The sequence below is a fragment of the Aptenodytes forsteri genome, unplaced genomic scaffold (assembly GCF_000699145.1).
Source record: "Aptenodytes forsteri isolate BGI_AS27 unplaced genomic scaffold, ASM69914v1 Scaffold73, whole genome shotgun sequence".
NCBI classification, from domain to species: domain Eukaryota; kingdom Metazoa; phylum Chordata; class Aves; order Sphenisciformes; family Spheniscidae; genus Aptenodytes; species Aptenodytes forsteri.
Genome location: NW_008796215.1, coordinates 1,030,196 through 1,048,122, shown reverse-complemented (window position 1 = coordinate 1,048,122; position 17,927 = coordinate 1,030,196). Strand labels below are relative to the sequence as shown.

Genomic DNA, 17,927 nt, shown 5'->3' with positions numbered 1-17,927 from the left:
GCATCATAACAAAAATTTAATGACGTGTCAAACAAAAACATAAGTCTTTGAATATATACTCATATGGATGTGCGGTAACTTGTACAAATAAATTTCATTAATGCTAATAAAAGAGAATAGTGCTCAAGTCCTTACATATTAAGAAAGAATATACCCTTTGCAGAAAAAAAAAGTTCTGTTTTTGGTTTGTTTGGGTTTTTTTAAAACAGGATAATACTAGATTTTTGGCATGATGCACTGCCTAGGAAAATTTGGTGCTGAGTGAATCTCTGATTCTAAAAACCAACACTACTTCCACCAGAAAAAGAATCTTTCATGTAAAAAACAAAGCTTAAAAATTCAGTAGATCACCTTGATATGTAGTTAAAATACAGCTTTTTCTCTCAATTAAAAATAAAATAAAATAGTAAAGGTCAAAATATAAAGGATGCTCAGTAAACCTGACAGTTAAATATTATGAAAGGGTTATTGTTTTCCTTTAACTTCTGCATAGACACTTTGCAAAGCTACAAAACATCAGAGTTTACAGAATATTATTCCATCTTTATGTTAGAAAAGCTGACAGGTGACCATGGATGCATAAAAAAAAAAAATCACTAGCACATGGTAACTCTATTATGCAAAACAGGATGTAATACCAATTATACTAAATATAAATAAATAGCATTCCTTTATTATCACTGTATGTCTCCTAATAGACAGGAAGACTCACTTTTCCAATTAATAAAACTCCTTCCCTCAGCTTCCTCCAAGCCCTGGAAGTACAGCACTTCTCATAGGGACACAATACTAATTTGAGGCAAGAAAAAGATATTAACCTATTTCTCTGACATGAGATAATATTATCAAAAAGAATAAAAATTATGTCTCAGATTTTCAAGTTTAGTGATTTTACATGCCTCAGTTGCTAGTCTTAAAACAGAACACCTTAAATACCCGTAATAATATTCTTCCCCCTCTCCACCTCCTCAACCACCTACTGGAAATTCAGATTCTATGAAAGTTTAATCCAAACACTGAAATAAAACATGACTAGTCATTTTAAAAACTTGTAATCCTTTGTTTTGCAAGCTCTGGATATACTGTTAGAAGCAGAAAAGACCAGGCATTACTCCCTCCCACATGGAAAGGAGAATGCATCATCTTTGCACCTTTTTCTCCCTTTACAAATACTTGAAAAGATGACTTGATAACGTCTTGTTCACACACCAAGCAGATGAATTTGATTTTTCGTACTCTCCTAAAGAGAATGTTCAATTAATGGAGAAGCAACTCAAGATGTGATTTTAAATTTGTTTTCATATGACTCTTATGAAGCAAACTGGAAAGGTTTCACATTGTCCAACTCCCAACCCTTGAACAAGTAAAACGAAAATGCTAATTTGGTTTCCAACAGAAAACATCGCTGCCAGAACGTCTGTGCACATTATCCTTCCTTTTTTCTTCTTCATTTTTGGTCTACTCCTAAGCATGAAACACAACACTTTCATCACATAACCTTCGACCGAACGGATACTATCATAATTGTATGTTCTCTTTTGCAATCAAGAAAAATATATTTACTTCTCAAGGAAAAAGTTGATTGCCATTGATGCCTTCATAATATGATGAGAAAGCTGGGAGCAGAGATCACAGATCAGGCCAGAATGAAAATGGGATTAGGGCTCAACACCTAGTCCTTTTCTTTTCAATCAGGACACAATGCTTCGAAATAATTTCTTTCTCCAAGTTGATTCTTTATACCTACTACGCATTTCTAGAATGCTCTTCTTGTCTAGACCCAAAGCTTTTGACAAAGATGGATAGGCACTACCGTGCCCACTTCAGAACGAGGAAGACATTTTCTAAGAGGTCCCATATCCAGCAAGTTACCAGGACATTTAGGTAATTTAAGTACCAAGTATGTGATGAGGGCATTCATATCAAGAATATTACTCATCAGTTAACGATTCAGCAAAAATTATTTCTCATTCAAGAGGAGTTAAACTCCCCCCGCCCCCAAACACACAACAAGATACCAGCCAGATTCTCCACCCATCCTATAATCCATTCAGTTTTGTCTCCTTCCCTAGCTAGCCTACAAAGCTAGGCAGGGACCATGCCAGGCATGCCCTAGAAGAACAAACCCAATGATTTTCTTTTCCAAGATCTGCACAACCTCTCTTCAATTCTATGAGCAGTTAAAATATCATCATATAACAAGGCTTAGCAAGCAGATCCTTCCAGAAATAGAAAAAACCCATATTCTGCTATGCCACTAAGCAGACATTGATCCCCTTCAAAATGCCTCTGCCTTCTACAGTACTTCTCTTTGCAGCAGTGATGGCATTGATAACAACGTGGTATTAGAGGAGTAAGGATATCCACCCCCACATTACACTAGCATGCACACACACAAAAATCAGGTAATTCTTAAAACATACATTGCCTCACAGCTAAGATGCAGAATAAATTGGATGCACAAAGTTTGTGAAGTATAGGCAATTGTCGTGGTTTAATCTCAGTCGGCAACTAAGCACCACGCAGCCGCTCGCTCACTCCCCCCCACCCGGTGGGATGGGGGAGAGAATTGGAAGAGCACAAGTTAGAAAAACTCGTGGGTTGAGATAAAAACAGTTTAATAATTGAAATAAAATGATAATAATAATATGATAATAATAATATGATAATAATAATATGATAATAATAATATGATAATAATAATATGATAATAATAATATGATAATAATAATATGATAATAATAATATGATAATAATAATATGATAATAATAATATGATAATAATAATATGATAATAATAATATGATAATAATAATATGATAATAATAATATGATAATAATAATATGATAATAATAATATGATAATAATAATATGATAATAATAATATGATAATAATAATAATAATAATACACAAAACAAGTGATGCACAGTACAATTGCTCACCACCCGCCGACCGATGCCCAGCCAGTCCCCGAGCAGCGGCCCCCCCGGCCAGCTTTCCCCAGTTTATGTACTGAGCATGACGTCACATGGTATGGAATGTCCCTTTGGCCAGTTTGGGTCAGCTGTCCTGGCTGTGCCCCCTCCCAGCTGCTTGTGCACCTCCAGCCTTCTCAGTCAGTAGAGCATGGAAAACTAAAAAGTCCTTGGCTAGTGTAAGCATTACCTAGCAACAACTAAAACATCGGTGTGTTATCAACTTTGTTCTCATCCTAAATCCAAAACACAGCACTGTACGAGCTACTAGGAATGAAATCAACTCTATCCCTGCCGAAACCAGGACAGCAATATATGCAGACAAGCCTCCATTCATTGCAGTGTGCCTAATTAAAAATGTTCCACATCTTCCCAGTCTAACGGAAACTAATTGTTCTTTCTCCCATGTAATTTATTTTAAATCACAATTTTGTATATCCTCCAAGATCTTTGTTAAACTGGAAATAAATGCATGCCCTTGGAAATAAATGCATGCCTAACAGATATTCATCCTAAAGTATAAAACTACCATGCATGTAGAATACATATACAAGAACAAAATAATAACAAACTGTAGTGAACTTGTATATAATATGCTTGAGAATTCATGGAATTATTTAAGTTAACAAGGACCTTATATATTCACAGAGCTTAATAGCTTTTGAAACGGCACTGTTTAAAGAGAATTACTGAAATTTATCCAAAAATTGCTATGCAGAAGTGATCCCTTCTGGCAACACTGAGAAAACAGGCAGAACATTCAGGTTCCAAAGAGTAAACTACATGTAGAGTGATATCTTTTCACTACATTAATTACTGGGCAATTACATAGTCTTCAGTCAGCAAAATTCCCAATGAAGACAAGTTTTGCTTGACTAAAGTCAGCAAGAAAAAGCTTGAAAATTTGAACAATAACCACTAATACCCTATACTTAGACTCAATAATAATAATAAAAACAACGCATTCAACAATTAAAAGTTTCAGGTAATTACTATAATTTTCTTTAAAGACTAAGAAAAAACTTATGTGAATGGACAACTTCAGCTAATCCAGTCATTTTCTAAAATATCAGATTGTTAAAAAAATATTAACAGAAAAATCACAACTTCACTCGTAATGAGTAGTACCTTAGGCTAATTCTATAATCAATCCACTATTTTCCCTGGACAAATATTGCTGAGTGCACAACTTATATGGAAAATTATTATGATAAACATTTCACTAAATAATAACAAAGACAAATCCATTTTTTAATCAAAAATGCCAAAATAATTTTAAGAAATTCAAGCCCAGTGCATTTAATGAGAGCAGCTCAGAACGCAGCCTGGATGGCTGTCACTGGGATACTGAACGGGAGGTACAGTCTGCTAGAAGACTGTAACTAAATTCAACCCCTCAAAAGGTCTTCTTTCACCTTTCCCCTCACTTTTTTATTTAGCATGTGGTTCTGTAATTCAAACCTAGTGGAGGAACTAGGATTGGATGAATAAGCAAGAACTATACAGTAGCCCCTGCTGTAAAAAAGATACTGCCAGTGTTCTATCCTTCATCAGTTTTACTAACTCCAGATGTTCCATAGTCATTTATAGTTTAACCAGGTTAAATACAGATGTGTGCATTTTTCCATGGGATCCAATGTTGACATACAATTAAATACATTTTCATTTTTTTAAAAACTCTTATTTATTACCTAGACTTCTAAACTAGACACTGTAATCAGATCACAGTGTATTTTATGCTATGAGGAAATTTGAACAATTTAAGCATAGATGCTACCTGAAGACGACAATTTAAAATAAAAATGTGTTATGTTCTTGCAACAACTTTGTTAACTTTTTTTTTTTTTTAAGAAAAACGATTCAGGTATGTTAGAAAGATAATAATTTCATTTCTGAGTGTGTGTTTTACACATATCACGTAGATCAGCAGTAATAAAAAGTGACTTAAATTTTTTTTATAACTATTTTTGAGCATTCTCACTACTCAGTATTCTTTACTGAACTTTGATATGCATCCATTTTACTAAAATGTGTCTTTAATACAGTTCACATCACAATAATTTAATAAATAAACTTCCTAAATCCTTCTTAAACACACTCTGGAATACATTAAGGCAATCCAGCAGGTCAATATCTTTACCCTTGTAAAAACATTTTGAAACTTTTTACTGATAAGTTCATTTTCTAACAGTATTACCTTGGCCCCTTTCAAATGCATGACAAAGGTGGTTTACTTCTAAAAGTGTGCACTGAAAGTATTAAGTATTTATATTACATATTTTCTGCTTGCTATGATTAAAAAAAAAACCACCACACAAAACAACTCATAACTTTGCTCAACTATGCGGGGGGGGGAGGAGGGGGCGCGGGCGGAGAGAGCACGCACTTATTTTCAGATAGTAAAACAAAAAGGATCTATGTACAACCAACGTCTTCAGGGCACACAGTCAATTTAAATTTAATAGTTTCCAAAAATAAATATAATTTGCCTCTATTTTTGAACTTTTCAAGCACATTAATTCCTGTCTTTTCTCCTTTTAAAGAAAATGTCGTTCTTGAACCAATATCACTCTTTCAACCCTAACAAAGGACAAGTCTGGCCTCTTTATAAACATTAAAGGCAGTTCATGCATGTATTTATAAGGATAACTCCACCAAATCTCAGGTACCTTCAATATCAATAAAGTTAGACAGCTGTATCACACACTTTTTAAAGCACTGATTAACTAGGAAAAAATGTATTCACAAAAATCCTAAAACAGAAACTATTTTTTATCTTCTAATAATAAAATTAATCTGATCCTGGAGTATCGATATCTTATTTTACCATTCATCATACAGTAATTCATATTAAATTTCTGTATGAATTATTTTTAAGTGGACTGTAACTCTTAAACAAAAGTGGTTTTAAATTCAGTTTCTGAGACCCATTCCACAGTCATTTTACAATGTTACTATATATTAGTGCTAATCAAGTGTGCAAGAACTTGTCCAGGGAAAAAAAAAGAAAAAAAGTAAACCAAACTGTTTATCAAGTTTCTCATGTAACAGATAGAAATATGAGAAGAACTTGAGAACCCACCAGCAGAACATATCACAGTCCACAAGACTTGACTGAAAACCAGCATTTCAAACTAAGTACAACTTTTCTTCAATCTATAGTCGATCAGGCCAAGATACTGATTTTTGCTCCAGCAGCTTATAAACTAAAAGCAAGTCGACTGTGGCATGTATATCACATGGAAACCTCTTTAGAAGCACCGCATTATTTCAGAAGTTGCACCCCATGGAAAGTCAGTTTAAAAGCTTAACTGGCAAGTGTATGCTAAAATATTTTGTTTTCCATCTAAAACTACACTAAATTCCAATTCTCAGAGACAGGATTTCCAGTTTATTTCTCTCTATACACACACACTAAACTCAAGAACTGTAACATAGGAAAGTGTTGTTAAAGTTTTGAAAAAAGAGTAAGCTTAGTACACAAAAGTGGACTGTCGGTCTCTTTTCATCAGAAATTAAAAGAAAAACCACTGGACTGTGTTCTGCAATAAATAAAAGATATTTAAGTGAAAACTTAGTTATTTAACATAAAAGGATACTAAAACAAATTCAACGTAATGCAATTCCAATCTCTCCCTCAAGCCCCACCTCAAGATAAGCGAAATCAATTCTAACAGTGTGTCATAGCAAAGTATTTAATGAGGAAAAATTTAACTGTAAAGAAATACAAGACCAAGTTTTGGCAACAGTACACAGAATATCGGACAGCTTTTATCTACATTCACCTTATTCAAAAACCTTAAGGAGACATGGAATGAACTTATTATTTAGTACATTATTTAGTATATTTAGCAGTTATTTAGTATATTTATTTACAAGCTAACAGAACCTCAGAATCTAGAGCACGTACAGAAAGCACTGTAAGCAACAAAATCTTTTCATGGTACTAGATGACAGGTTTCAAACAGATCAAACTATAATTAGTATTTTCCTAATTACTTTTTATATGTACTTATTGGTGTCCCCCATTCTATGAAGACTTCAACTGTAATTCAAATAATGAAAGATGGTTCTTTCTTATTCTTCTCCTTACAATTTATTGTGTTTGAAACTAATTCACAGCCAAATAATTCTTCCAATTAAAAGTAGGCTCTTGCATTGGCAGCATGGTTCAACACCACCTTCTTATTTACCAAACAATCAATTCTGTGCAAGAAATTACACTGTAGCAAAAACTAAAGCAAATACAATCAAGAACAAGCACAGCATATAAGTAGTCTGCTGACTTTTTTGGCTCTGAAACATTTGAAAATAAACCATTCCATAGGACCTCTAATGGAAAGCAGGAGAGGAGTGGCTTAAGGGTGAATTTAGCATTTGTCCTTACTTGTCAAGGGCATATATACATATTTACATGGACACCAAAACTATTTCAAAAGTATATTGTTAGTATGGACTTCTAAATCAATATTCAAAGCACTTCAGTTTTGGTTTAGCAGTTTTGTACCTCAACCTAAGTTTGCCATTACCACTGCAAACTGAGCTAAGGACTCATTGTCATACCCACTAAATAACCTCTAGATGCAAACTGCCTCACAGGTTTTTCACAAACATTAACACAAAAGCACAGCCAGTACTATTTTCCTTTGTATAAAAAGCTACCTTTTTGCTGGCCTGGAAGAGAAAAGAATTGGCTAGCAATGAATGAGTACTATTTACATGCCCCCTATTTGAAGTTCAAATTAGTTTGGTCCCTCAACTCTCTACAACAACCTAGCATCACAAAACCATTTCCAAGCCTTTGGAAGTTCTGTATTTTGAATCTTCAATTCTTACCTGCAGCCTAGCCCAATTAATCAGTGTCATCTATTACTGTTACTACCTGCTATCTCACACACATTAATTCTCACAGATAACACTTACTTAACATCCAAATTCACTTACTTCTCTGATCTAGATGGTATTCTGAATATAAATGTCACCAACTATTATACCAAGGGATGTCTTATAGCAAACATAATCAGAACTGTTCATCTCGTCAACACCTAAAAACTTTATACATCACTCAGTGACAGTGTCTTTTAAATATAAGCTACACTTCTTATAGCAAGGCATGGCTTTTATGTGCCTGTCAATGGACTGTGATCAGACACAAACACTTGTAGGAAGTAGATGGTAAAGCATGATACACAGCAACTTAAATTAGTTATACTGCTCTTCACAGCTCATACTTTGCAGATACCATCACAACCAGAGGCATATTAAATCAGCAACCTTTTAGTCCCCTCCTCTACTGCAGGGGCCAGCAGTCAGAAAAACAATACCCACATATTCAGCCTGAATACACAGAACTAAAAATGGAAAAGTTTGCTCCTTGGAAAAACTTCTCAGAGAAGAGCATGAGAAAAAAAGTTGTAACTGCAGCAGTGATACTACCTGTTGACTAATGTCCTCTGTCGAGCCTAACGACACAACAATCTGCTACCTAACTTAGCACAAATACATATTAACTAAAGACATTGACAGTCCCTTGCATAAACGACCAGGAAATTGCTGTAGAGAAATAAAATACGTAAACAAATGTGTTAGATGACCCACTCAAATTTTTTTTATGTCATCCCCCCCCCCAGCTTAGGTCAACAGTTACCTATTTCTACCATATGCAGTTTTGTTTTGTTTTATTTTCCTAACAGGTCTATTATCACTGAATGTATTTAGATTCCTATGTTTCAGGCACTATAGCCAAAACCACAGGCAGAAGATTAGGCTAGTTTTCTGACATGCCCTTTTCCCTTAACTCTACACCCCAGTAGAAAATAGAAATCTAAACAATGTACCAATGGAACAAAAGCTGTTTTATCTTGAATTATTTCAGTTTAATATAATCCCCAGGGAAGGAGGCAAAAAATTGCTTATGAAATTCTAATTCTAAGGCTTGTAACACACTGTTACAGAGAATCCCTTCATAATTGAGTTCAAATTGTTTATGAATTTGCTGCAATGCGTTGTTAGTTTCTGCTTCTCAGATGAAGGGATTTTATTTGTTTGTTTTTTAAATGTTAAGTTACTTTCAGGGCGAGGTTAAGCAACCTGTTTAGCTCTGCATTTACATGGAGTAGGGATTATATTCACTTTTCACAATTGGGTTAAGAGAGTAGCCACCATTAACCGAAACTGAAGTCTGCTGCTGCTTAGAGAGTGAAAGTCATAAAACACATTTCAAAAGGACACCAACTGTCCTCATAGTTTTCTCTGATCAGAGAAGACTATGCAATGTATTTCTTCCCTTCTTAACTTAGGATGTTTGAGAAGATAGGATCTTCATCTTACTGAAAAAAATAATTCAAAAAAACTCCCACCATCTTCCTTTTCTTTGTCAGCAGTTTCAGTTGCTTCTATATTCTAAGTCATAGAATCATAGAATCATTGAGGTTGGAAAAGACCTCTAAGATCATCGAGTCCAACCATCAACCCAACACCACCATGCCCACTAAACCATGTCCCTAAGTGCCTCATCTACACGTCTTTTAAATACCTCCAGGGATGGGGACTCAACCACTTCCCTGGGCAGCCTGTTCCAGGGCTTGACAACCCTTTCGGTGAAATATTTTTCCTAATATCCAATCTAAACCTCCCCTGGCACAACTTGAGGCCATTTCCTCTCGTCCTATCACTAGTTACTTGGGAGAAGAGACTGACACCCACCTCACTACAACCTCCTTTCAGGTAGTTGTAGAGAGCGATGAGGTCTCCCCTCAGCCTCCTTTTCTGCAGGCTAAACAACCCCAGTTCCCTCAGCCGCTCCTCACAGGACTTGTTCTCCAGACCCCTCACCAGCCTTGTTGCCCTTCTCTGGACACGCTCCAGCACCTACATCAGTAGGTCTACACCAGTCCTACATCAGGTGTGCCTGGAGTTCTTCACCAAAAATATACACAAAAAGACAGTAAAAATACAGTCTTAGTCCCAGCAGCTATATCACATCTGCCCAACTAAACGTGTCCCAACTCCAACACCTTGGCCATAAGCAAGTGACTATTTCAAATAATGCCCCCCCAAAACAAAACAACAAAAAAAAAAAACAACCCAAAAATGATGAACACTGAACAGCCAGTCCTGAAATTTATCTTACAGCTACTGACCAAGCAGCAGTTCGATCTTAACATAAATGAAAATCATAGGTGTGTATGACCTGGTCAACTCCCCAGCTCATTTTACAGAAAATAATTTGTCTGCTAACAAGCTGGACTGGATGTGCACCACTGATTTTGAAGTGATAGATTCTGGACCCCCATCACTATGTCCCCAAGGCATTCTGATCTGCCCTACCCTCACTCCTTAAGAATATAATTATAAACATTTTTAGTAAAAAAAACCCAAGCTTTAACATTCTAGAAAACTTCACATGGACACCAAATAAATATCAGTGGTTTGTGCTAACAGATCAGAATGCATATAGTCTGTTTTGCCTTTTTTTTTTTTAAGAGAACTGTATGTTCATTATCACTTACAGATTTTGCCTTTAAACAAAAAAATAAGAAGCTGTCAGCAATGAAAATATTTTCTAAAGTCATTACAGTCTTAGAAAACGCTTCTCTAAACTTAGTCTGTAACTCCTCTAGAAGCGAAGCACAGAAAGTTTTCCCTACCACACAAAAGATAATTTTTTAAAAAAGGACTGTTATTGGCTGCAAGATCCTACCACATCACAGATCAAACCCTTTCCATTTTCTTACTACTACTCACACAGTAATCACAAATCTAATGTGGAAAAGGAATGAAAACTGACTTTCAAAGACCTCAGGTGAAAACACTGCCTTTCTGAAATCCAGGCATTCCAAATGAGGGCTGCTGTACCAAACAAGGCAAAAGGTATGCCTACAAGAAGATGAAGGCCTGTCTCAACAACAGATACAACCCAATCTGGAAATCTAATTATAAAATCATATTATAATCTGTTCTCACCTTAGAATATAATACATGCACAAAATTGCAATGTAAAATTATTCATTCTATTCCATAAAAAAGAACTTCCATTTGATAGATATTTATACTTTCTGCAGTAACATTTATCTGGTTTTAAATACTGAGAACATTTTCATCACAACCATATTATAAAAACCTCAATGAGCATCAGAAATACAAAAAAAAAATCAACTTAGAAAACAGACTCTTAGAAAGACTTGAGTCCCTTAATTATTTTTCAGAATAGGACCTGCACGAGCACAATGATGACATGATCCTACTAATGCTTTCTCGTATCTCCACGGACTGTTAAATGCAAATTACAGTCTGTATCCCGAGCCTTGGTAACATGAGTGGTCCTGTAAGTTTTAATAAGTTTGTCCATTGGCAAAACATTTTTTGAATTTTTTTTTACATTTAGTTAAAAAATAAATTAAATAAACATTTTATTAAAAACTAATCAAATGTTTAATTTTTTTTGTTTTACATTTCATTAATTCATTATTAGTAACATTAATGATACATAAAAACATTAGCAAAGCATAGTGGAAACAGGGACAATAAGTACAAATTCTACAATAACAAACTGAAAACTGAAATCCACCAGACTCTCAGGGAGCAACTACTAACTCTGTGGGACTCCACAACCCATTTCTAAAATGGAGTCAGCTCATCTCAGAATGAATTTGTGTGGAAAAAAACCACAAAACATTTTGCCTCCTTTACATTTTTCCTAATGCTTTACCATATAGCCTGAATCAAACCAGTATCAGTTTATATAATCATACACTGCAGAATCACATTGCCCTGATGTTACCATTCTCTTTAGATGCTGACCTAAAGCCAGAAGAAACCCCATTTATCCATTGAAATTTCCAAAGCTTTAAGCTTTCTTCAGCATTACAGAAGATATCTCATGTAAATATGTGCACAGTGAATTCAGGAGTCCACTTCTTCATTTGTAGGAGGCACCTACATGCCATAATGTTTAAGAATATACTTTGCCCAACGAAGGCACAGGGCAATCCCTGAACAACTTCCAGTACTTTAAAAATAGCCTTTACAGACTGTACCAGTAATTCTTTGCAGCCAGGCTCAGGAGGTAGCTCCTGACAGAGACACCTCTTGACATTATGAAAAGCCCCAAATAGTACCCGGGAAACATGGACTCCAACCTCAGCGTGGATTAATGACGAGATTTTTCCCAGAAAACAGGTACCTATTCTGGGTATGTAACAACAGATGAAGAGTCTCTAAACCCACTCACCTTCTTACAGATTTCTCCTACCTTCATTCAGTGTGCCCAAAAGAACACGTGCAACAGCAAGTATGTCTATGGCAGTTATTTTCTTGAAAAGTCCATAGCTTAGAGCAAATATTTATCATCCCTTTCAGCTCACATTTATTAAGTATCCTCACCCAGAGCTGCATCTCTTCCCCAGAGTGTTCACAGCACAGAATAGAATATTTCAGTTGGAAGGGATCTACAACAATCATCTGGTCCAACTGCCTAACCACTTCAGGGCTGACCAAAAGCTAAAGCATGTTATTAAGGGCATTGTCCAAATGCCTCTTAAACACCAACAGGCTTGGGGCATTGACCACCTCTCTAGGAAGCCTGTTCCAGGGTTTGACCACCCTCTTGGTAAAGAATTGTTTTCTAGTGTCCACTCTGAACCTCCCCTGATGCAGCTTTGATCCATTCCCATGCGTCCTGTCACTGGATCCCAGGAAGAAGAGATCAGCACCTCCCTCTCCACTTCCCCTCCTCAGGAAGCTGTAGAGAGCAGTGAGGTCGCCCCTCAGCCTCCTTCCCTCCAAACTAGACAAACCCAGAGTCCTTGGCCGCTCCTCACAGGACATGCCTTCCAGCTCATAATATTCATATTGAAGTAAGCAAGAAATTTTCATTACATTTTCATACACATTTATTGTCACTTGAAACAGATGATTGCAAATTGTATTTTTTTTTGCTTCTATTCAGAACAAAAGACTATAATGCCTTGGCATGGCTGTGTTGTCACACAACAGCTCTTAAGAATGCAATACATCATAATCGGAGTACAATTCTTCAATACATACAAAAACTGAAACACAATCAATAAGCATACTCAAACATTGAGTACCATCAATGTTTACCACCATATTCCCTGTGGTAATACCACTGTGAACTACTTTTATAGAAATAACACATCACATTAAATCCCTTTTTAAGTCCCTTGTTGAAGTAAAAGCAACAGCTCTAGTAATAGATTCAGGGCTACAGCCTTGAAATTAGTAGTCTTCCAACTGGAAGAATTTGGGTTTGGATGTTTTGTACCTTAACATGGGCTTGCACACCCTATATCCTTTCTTTCCACAGAACGTAGTTTTTAATATTGTCAGCCCTTAGTGCCAGTTTCCAACTGTATTCCATGGACTACAAGCAATCTACTCTCCAGTACAGATTGCTTTGCCCTGTACAGTATCTGCTACAGCCTTATAATCCAAAGGGAAGATGAATAGAAGCAAGAGTCACAATTTGGAACCACCCCTGCTACCAGCATAATTATTTTAACTACTTTTTCCTAAAACAAACAAACAAAAAACCCCAACCATTATTGTTGCATAGTCACCTAAAATTAGTTTACATATGTGCACAAAACCCTGCCATCTTTTCTGGAAGGACTGCACTAAAATAAGAGAAGCAATATTCCGGGAGTCTACAGGTAGAAGAATTGGACAAGACCCGACATGTTTCACTGCACCTGAAAACTTGCCTGACTAGTTAATATTGGAGTATTACGATGCCATATGTTACCAGATAAGGAGATTCACAAAAATTAGCTAAAACATTCAAATTTGGTTCTTTGATCAAGAAAAGTGCTGAATAGGTGAAAACTTTACATTCTGAAACTATTACCAGAGTTGCTAGTGGGAACCTTAAAAATCAGAATTTAATCCTGTATCGTTTTCAATACGTGGAGGTTTTTAAAGCCAGTGTTCCATAAACTGCCTGAGATTTTAAATTTTTTTTTTTACGAAGTTAGCACTATAGCTTGGACATGCTTTATTTTCTTAAAACTAAAACTTAGAACTTTATAAAATATGTCTTCTGTTATATTTGCACATCGACTGAAATTAGCTACTTAAACTAAAGCCATTTCCAGATTCTTCTCTGAAAGACATACAGAAACTGAATTGTGATCATTTTAATGACAAATAGCAAAAACTGCTTTTCTTATATAGGTATTATACAGGCATGAGAAACATTTTTCTTTCTGAGGATCCAAAACACCTTTATAAATATTATGTCCATTCCTCTAGCTCTGTTTCAAAGGCTTGAAAAGTTTACTAGACAGTATCTGTAAAAATGTGATCAACAGGAAACATTAGCCTCATGTATGCAAACAAACTAAGGCATACAGATGCCACATCTAGCTGCTGAAAAACTGCAGAAGAATTCTATAAAAATGCCATCCCTAAAGATCTCTTTAGGAATGTTCATCACCACTTTAACAAACAAGTACATGTAAAGTAATAAATTTAATTCACTTTCTTTTAATTCAAAAAGTCCTCTGTGATTGCTTAAAAAGAAATTTATGGGTATGTAATTCTGCTTCTCCAACCATACCCTATAATGGAATTTACATTTTTAAGCCTCGGTTTCATCAAAAGAGTGGACAGAACCCCCAGAATTCATTTCAGTTACTCCAGAAATAAATCTGTCAACTGAACAATGTAAAGGAAAAAGCCTGCTATGTCAGAAAAGCAAACTTCTTCACATCGGTCAATCCCAAACTCTTCAGGAAGAAAGAATATGAATCCTACTGTACGTTAAGAAAGTATAGATACTATGTTATTCGACATTAAGAAAATTACAAATCACTTAATTCCTTTCTGTAAAAATAGCACCACTTCTGGAGACTCAGGTCTGGAGAGCAGGTACCATTGCTTAAGGGAGACAAAGGGATAAAGGAACATTAAGGTTGCAATAGGCCTTATCAGAAAAGCTAAATCCAATTTTAAAATTTAAGGTATTTACTTTTACTAACACAAGCAAGGGTTATTTCCACATAGATCTTAAGTCTTTAGAAGCATGAGATAACCAAAACGGAAAAACAACCACCTTGAATTTCTGATGCATTCTGATGATTATAACTATCAAAGTAACAAAGTAGTGAAATGTAACAGATGTTAAAATACAATGTCTGAAAGTCATTGCAACCTTGCAACGCTTTTTAGACAATCTACCACTCACAATGCACTTAAAGGCAGATTTAGTCTGTATGACTTAAAATTTACGCTGTCTACAGCCTGAAACCTCTCGTGTGCTAGGGAAAAAGCCCTAAACAAAAAAAAAAACCCACAGCTGAAGAAGTGTTAAGATTGGTTTAACAAGAGTTTTTTCCTTCATTATTATGATCAAATTAGTTCTACATAAGCAGAAAGAACTTTCTTGTAAGGGCATTTAAGTGTCAAAAACCGCACAAATGGACAATAGCAGACTACAAAACACACAAGCATATCAGTCCATTGCAGACTGAAACAACCACCTTGTGAACCTGAATGGACTCAAATGAACATGGGCAAGAAGGTATTGTGAACTTTAAATGTAAAGATTCACAAAAAGCTTGTTTCCATCATACCACAAACTTTTTTCCATTTGGTGTTACAAGCTTTCCTGGAAGTTGGTTTTCAGCAAGCCAGGAGGAATCAAGCCAACTGCTCAGATACACACCATACTTAGATGTCTTAGCAGTTCTGTAAACATTTGGAGAATGCCAGTTATTGCCCTTAAGACTGCGATCCAATTGTTCCTCTGGACCACCAATATGCATTATAGCATAATTGTATTTTGGCACCTACAAACCTATATAGCTATCATCATCCTGAACGTCAGCCTGACACCACATAAACAGCTAACACTGTCTAGACAACATACATTCTTCACCAAGCTCTGGCAGTAGTTGTGTCACTTGGAAAGAAACACGAAGGAGCTGGTCTAACAGTCCATGGTGTTCAAAGACATGCAGAAAACAATCAAGGAGCACGTAATTAAATGCAAAAGTATTTAAACTGCATTCAGAGTTCTAGTGAGGCACTGACTGATCAATGTGTCTCAAAATCCTTGCGGAGATTTATCTATGAACATCACAGATGTAAATGCGTCACCAGGTACACTCAGTTTTCAATCATCTGTATCTCTAGGTAGAATTAAACTGGAAGGAAGCCTTAAACTTAAATTATAGCAATAATAAAGAATAGTCAGAATAAAGATTTGGATAAAAACACGTCCAAAGGTTACAAACTCTATTTTAACATCCACTGTCTCAATCTGGTGTGTACAAAATCCACCTAGCTCCTCAGATGATCTGCAGTAAAATACCATCTCAGCTTTAAGGTAGAAGGAATCAGCATGTGGAGGCTGTGATGTCCCAGAGTAACAGCAGAAGGCATTATTGGTGAAGCCATTCACGAAGACACGTTGAGGCACACAGCACATAAATTACTCTCCTAGTCTTCTGTATTTTATTGTCTTCCTTTCAAAATAGCATAAAATAAATTTGCACCAGATTCTCAAGAATCTCTTTAAGAGGTTCTGAAAAAGGCTCTGGGATTATTTACTATTCATTGAGCATACAGGCATTACCTGTTTGAACACTGCTGTGACTTTTTTCTTTCAAATCCTACCAGCATGGAGTTCACTACTGCACTTGTTAACAGACATTGTCTACCCTGCAAACTCTGTTTGAAAACGGTCAGCAGTCTGCTTCCAGTATTAGTGACTCAGAAACTGACATCCCCAAAGAAAAAACAATGAAGTACCAGAACACTAGCACCAACAGTTACTTAGACATTCAAGCCATGGATATGGAGGCATTCAGAACAAAGTCATAAGTTTAAGAAATGTATGCAGAAGAGCAAAATCTGAAGAGCAGGAGAAAGCAAAACAGACAGAAGGCACTGAGAACAAAAACAATTGAGTCTACAGAAACAGGTGTTCAAGCACTGTGACAAAAACTACCCAAAGCTCCACTAAAATGCTGCAGTAGGATGGCAAGAAATGCATTCACAATGTGCAGTTGATAGGCAAGAAGAATTGCTAAGATAGGAAAGGAAAATTGCTTATAAGATAAACTATAGTCTCCTGAGAAGAACCAAAGCTGCAGAGAGAGTTCATCAAAGGAGTATCCCAGAGGTTAAGCTCAGGTACTGAAGTATCAAGAGGATATAGTCAACCCTATTACATGTATGAGAAGCCTCAAAACCTAAAATGTTTAAAGACCAGATTTATAGAAAATGTTTTAGATGCCTTAAGATTCAGAAAGATTTTCAGAAATACTTCAAAACCTAACTCCATTTATAGTAACAGATATTAGGCACACAGGCACCTCTGAAAAATCAGACTAGGTATTTCGCCACAACTTAAGATTCCGGACAATGTTTGCAGATTTGGCCATGCACAGTTTGGCCTCAGAAGCAGAGGAGCAGAGAAGTCATAGCCAAGATTTCCAAACCTCTGGGCTAGAGAACTACTCACAAGGCTCTCCTTCCTGTTGACAGGGATATCAATTTTCTGGTGCAGGGAAGGAAGGCTCCTGTTGTTCCTCTAAACTACTTTCAAAATCCCCTTTTGTAGCAACCCTTAAGTCGCATCACTAATAACAGCCACCACAGCACACGGATATCAATACTGGTGGGCCGTAGCTGTAGCACAGGTAGGGCCTGGACATGGGGGCAGCACCGGAGGAGGAGTCAGGCAGAGGAAGGCAGGCCTCGCAGAGACAATCACCTGCAGCAACCGCTGCAGCCAGGCTCAACCACCGCCGGTACCAGGCCAGCCCCACGCCCCGCAACCCCGGTGAGGGGAGGGCGGCGAACCAGCTGGAAACGGCGCCTGCCTCCCCCTGCTAGGCTTATTCGGCGCGGGTGGGCAGCCTCTACAGAGGAGGGCGGGAGGCGGCTTCCCCCCTTCACCTCAGCCCGCTCCGCGGCCGCCCCC

General features: G+C 36.6%; 1 protein-coding gene across 3 annotated transcripts in view; it reads right to left on the bottom strand.

The window, feature by feature from the left end:
- CCDC91 (coiled-coil domain containing 91) overlaps nt 1-17,504 on the bottom strand; it is a 173,765-nt gene extending 156,261 nt beyond the window's left edge. For 2 of the 3 annotated variants that reach the window (XM_009288496.1, XM_009288498.1), the window contains exon 1: nt 11,780-11,869. The gene's annotated coding sequence lies outside the window, so the exon portion shown is untranslated. Of the gene's footprint in view, nt 1-11,779; nt 11,870-17,465 lie in introns of those variants that run through there. The other variant, XM_009288497.2, reaches the window with a different exon arrangement.
- Between the last annotated feature and the right edge of the window lie 423 nt (nt 17,505-17,927).